Below are 4,588 nucleotides of genomic sequence, written 5' to 3'. Positions count from 1 at the left end.
TAAGGAATACTTTTAGTTAATCTATAATGTATAGACACAGCACTTATCACTGACTTGCTGTCAGCAAATATGTGGGTAAATCTCTGTTTGAGGCTCTCAGCTCTGAAGGCTGTGAGTCCCCTGATTTCCCACTCCACACTCGATATTTCTGTGTGTGTGTCTTTAATTCCTCTAGCACCACTGGGTTAGGATCTCTGTGACTGAGCTGGTCTTGGCAATTCTGAATGGTGTGAGATGGTGTCTCATTGTGGTTTTGATTTGCATTTCTCTAATGATCAGTGATGTTGAGCTTTTTTCATATGCTTGCTTCATCATGCATGTTTTCTTTCAAGAAGTGGCTGTTCATGTCCTTTGCCCACTTTTTAATGGAGTTGTTTTTTTTTTCCTTGTAAATTTGTTAAAATTCTTTATAGATGCTGGATATTAGACCTTTATCAGATGCATTGATTGAAACGTTTTATCACATTTTGTATGTTTTCTGTTTATTCTGTTGATAGTTTCTTTTGCTGTGCAGAAGCTTTTTAGTTTAGTTAGATCCCATTTGTCAATTTTTACTTTCATTGCTATTGCTTTTGGCATCTTCGTCATGAAATCTTTGCCTGTGTCTATGTCCTAATGGTATTGCCTAGGTTTTCTTCTAGGGTTTTTATAGTTTTACATTACATTTCAGTCTTTAATCCATCTTCATTTTTGCATATGGCTTAAGGAGAGGGTCCAATTTCAATATTCTGCATATGGCTAGCCAGTTCTCCCAGCACCATATATTAAAAAGGACATCCTTTCCCCATCGCTTTTTTTGGTCAGGTTTGTTGAAGATCAGATGATTGTAGGTGTGTAGTCTTATTTCTGGGTTCTCTATTCTGTTCCATTGATCTATATGTCTGCTCTTGTACCAATACCAAACTGTTTTGGTTACTGTAGCCTTGTAGTATAGTTTGAAGTCAGGTAGCATGATGTCTCCAGATTTATTATTTATTTATTTATTGTGACAGAGTTTCACTCATGTTACTCAGGCTGGAGTGCGATGGCTCAATCTCGGCTCACTACAACCTCCACCTCCTTGGTTCAAATGATTCTCCTGACTCAGCCTCCCAAGTAGCTGGGATTACAGCTGCCCACCACCAGGCCCAGCTAATTTTTGTGTTTTTAGTAAAGTTGGGGATTCACCATGTTGGCCAGGCTGGTCTCGAGCTCCCGACCTCAGGTGATCTGTCTGCCTCGGCCTGCCAAAATGCTGGGATTACAGGTGTGAGTCACTGCGCCCAGTCCAGATTTATTCTTTTTGCTTAGGATTGCTTTGGTTATTTGGGCTCTTCTGTGGTTACATATAAATTTTTAAATAGTATTTTTTTTTCTAGTTCTTTGAAGAATGTTAGTGGTGGTTTAATGGAAGTAGCATTGAACTATAAATTACTTTGGGCTGAATGACCATTTTAATGATATTTATTCTTCCTCTCCATGAGTATGGAATGTTTTTCCATTTGTTTGTGTCATCTCTTATTTCTTTGAGGATTGGTTTGTAGATTGTCTTGTAGAGATCTTTTCCCTCCCTTTTCAGCTATATTCCTAGGTAGTTTATTCATTTTGTGGCAATTGTGAATGGTAATTCATTCATGATTTAGTACTCAGCTTGCCTGTTGTTGGTTTATAGGAAGGCTAACGATTTTCGCTCCTTGATTTTGTATCTTGAGACTTTGCTGAAGATGCTTATCAGCTTATGAAGCTTTTGGTCTGAGACTATGGGGTTTTCAAGATATAGGGTCTTGTCATCTGCAAACAAAGATAGTTTGACTTTCTCTCTTCCTGTTTGAATACGTTTTATTTCTTTCTCTTGCCTGACATTCCTAGCCAGAACTTCCAATACTATGTTGAATAGGAGTGGTGAGAGAGGGCATCTTTGTCTTGTGCCTGTTTTCAAAGGGAATGCTCTCAGCTTTTGCCCGTTCAGTATGATATTGGTTGTGGGTCTGATATATATGGATCGTATTATTTTGAGACATGTTCCTTCAGTACCTAGTTTATTGGCAGTTTTTAACATGAAGAGATGTTGAATTTTATCCAAAGACTTTTCTGCATTCATTGAGATAGTCATGTGGTTTTTGTCCTAAGTTCTGTTTATGTGATGAATAACATTTATTGATTTGCATATGTCAAACCAATCTTGCATCCCAGGGATTAAGCTGACTTGACCATGGCGGATAAGGTTTTTGATGTGCTGCTGGATGCAGTTTGCCAGTATTTTGTTGAGGATTTTTACATCAATGTTCATCAAGAATATTGGCCTGAAATTTGTTGTTGTTGTATCTCTGAAAGGTTTTGGTATCAGGATGATGCTGGCCTCATACAATGAGTTAGGGAGGAGTCCCTCCTTTTCAATTTTTTGGAATAGCTTCAGTAGGAATGGTACCAGCTCTTCTTTGTAAATCTGGTAGAATTCAGCTGTGAATCTATGTTGTCCTGGAATTTTTCTGGTTGGTACACTATTTATTACTCCCTCAATTACAGAACTCATTATTGTTCTGTTCGGGGATTCAATTTCTTCCTGGTTCAGTCTTGGGAGAGTATATATGTCCAGTAATTTATCCATTTTAAATTTTCCAGTTTGTGGGCATAGAGGTGTTCATAATTGTCTCTGATGATTATTTGTATTTCTGTGGGGTCTGTGGTAACATCCCTTTTGTCATTTTTTACAAAATACACACACTCTGGCTTTTTGAGTTGTCAGACTTCTTGCACTGGTTCTTTCTCATCTTTGTGGGCTGATGTTTTTTAAATCTTTGAAGTTTCTGTACCGTGGATGGGCTATTTTTTTTCTTTTACTTTCATCCTATTTGATAACCTTGGGGGTGTGATTGTGATATAAGGTGGATTCAGTCAACCGGCTTCATTACTGGAAGATTTTTGGGGGCCAAGGCTCAGCTCAGAACTCCTGCCTGGATTGCATGCTGTAACTCAGGTAGACTGGTATCAGGTCCCAGCTTTGATCTCTGGCTCCTCCAGGTTAGGAACCTGTTGGAGGGGCTGAGGTGCTACCAGACCACTGGTCACAACATTCCAGTAAGTAGTGCCAGCCAAAGCACTTCACAGGGCTTTGACAGTGGGACCTGTCCTTGTTCCCATGTATTAGCAGCAGCTGCAGCAGCAGCGTTGGAGGGTGCATTTGCTTATCCATTTGCTGCAGCAGGGTTCTCATGGGTGCTGGGGTGCTAGCCTCGATGTGGATATTTGCAGCAGCAGTGGTGGCAGTATGGCTTGGTGGGGGTGAGGAACCCCCACTGGGATTGTGTGCATGTCCCTGCAGGTGGTGGTTTTAGTGTGGAGGTGGGGGCATCGGGGGTACAGGACTGTGTGTGCCCTCTGTGCATGTTCATGCTGGCAGCAGTCTGCTCAAGGCTGGGGCTAGTCTACTGTTTTCCATGTCTAGTTTTGCTCTGGTGGCCCAGGCTCAGGGGCAGGGTACTGACAGGGGTAGGGCTGGGGTGCTCTGAGCCCGCCAATGTTCTGAAGACAATGGTGGTGTGGGGGTGGGAGGAGGGGTGAGGGGGCACACTCACGCTAGCAGCAGTGTCAAGGCAGTGTGCAGGACTTCCAGTACCAGTGAGCTGACAGGGAAGAGAAGGCTAGGTCTGCCTGGGCATACATGCACAGGCTAGCAATTTGGATGGCGACCATGGGTGCAAATGAGCTGTTGTTTGTCTGCAGAGGTCACTCTGCTGAAGCACTCTGCCAGTCAGGTGTGGTCCACCAGCTATGATGTAAGCCCCAGGAGGCACCTGGCAGCTGTGCTGCAAACAGCTGTGGCCAGGCTGGGGCCCTGCAGGAGGCCAACAGAATGAGAGGTGCTCTGGTTGTACTGGTCCTGTCTCATGGATAAGATTGCCCTGTAGAGTTCAGGTCCGAAAGTTCCCTTAGGGCTTAATTATCCTATGGCAACGATTCTAGCCTAGGGGGATGCACGTCTCTGAGAGGGCTTCACTACAGTTGCTCCTACAGGGCACCCTCTGTGCTCTGCCCCCGGCTGGAGTTCTGCCCCTACCACTTCTCTAAGTAGCTTTCCCTGCCAACGCAAGTGTCCATGGTAGTTGAGGGGTCTCCTCCTGCTGAGATTCCAAAGGTTCACAGTGAATTTGGGTTGCTCCTTGCCTTGGGTTGCCTGTTAAGCACATCTTCTTTGTCGGAGTCATTGGCGGCCAGGAACACGTTCCAGTGTGCAGTAGCCCCGGGAAGTGTTCCTAGCTTCCTCCCCCTCCGGCCCAGCCTCTGTTTTTTCCCTCCATCTGTTCTGCCTCCACCTAAAGCTGCAGGATAAGAACATGGCAGCACTGGGATATGAACTCATTTTTGCCTAGCTCCAAAGGCCTTGCTCATTCATGCAGACTCTCAGAAATGAAAAATAATTCCCTTCATCTTCGTTAAATCACATGTTGCTACAGACAAATTATCCAAAGCTTTTATGAAACCTATGTGATGCTGTAATACAATCGATTACTACAGTATTTATGGAATATACCATTCATAGCTTTAGGCTACACAGGAACAATTATATACCAAGTTCTCTTGAATTCCCTCTCTTTCTTTTTTTTTTTTT

Source organism: Mandrillus leucophaeus, unplaced genomic scaffold, assembly GCF_000951045.1.
Source record: "Mandrillus leucophaeus isolate KB7577 unplaced genomic scaffold, Mleu.le_1.0 Scaffold692, whole genome shotgun sequence".
In the NCBI taxonomy this organism is placed as follows: domain Eukaryota; kingdom Metazoa; phylum Chordata; class Mammalia; order Primates; family Cercopithecidae; genus Mandrillus; species Mandrillus leucophaeus.
The sequence above is the reverse complement of the archived record's forward strand: the minus strand, read 5'-3'. Positions refer to the sequence as shown.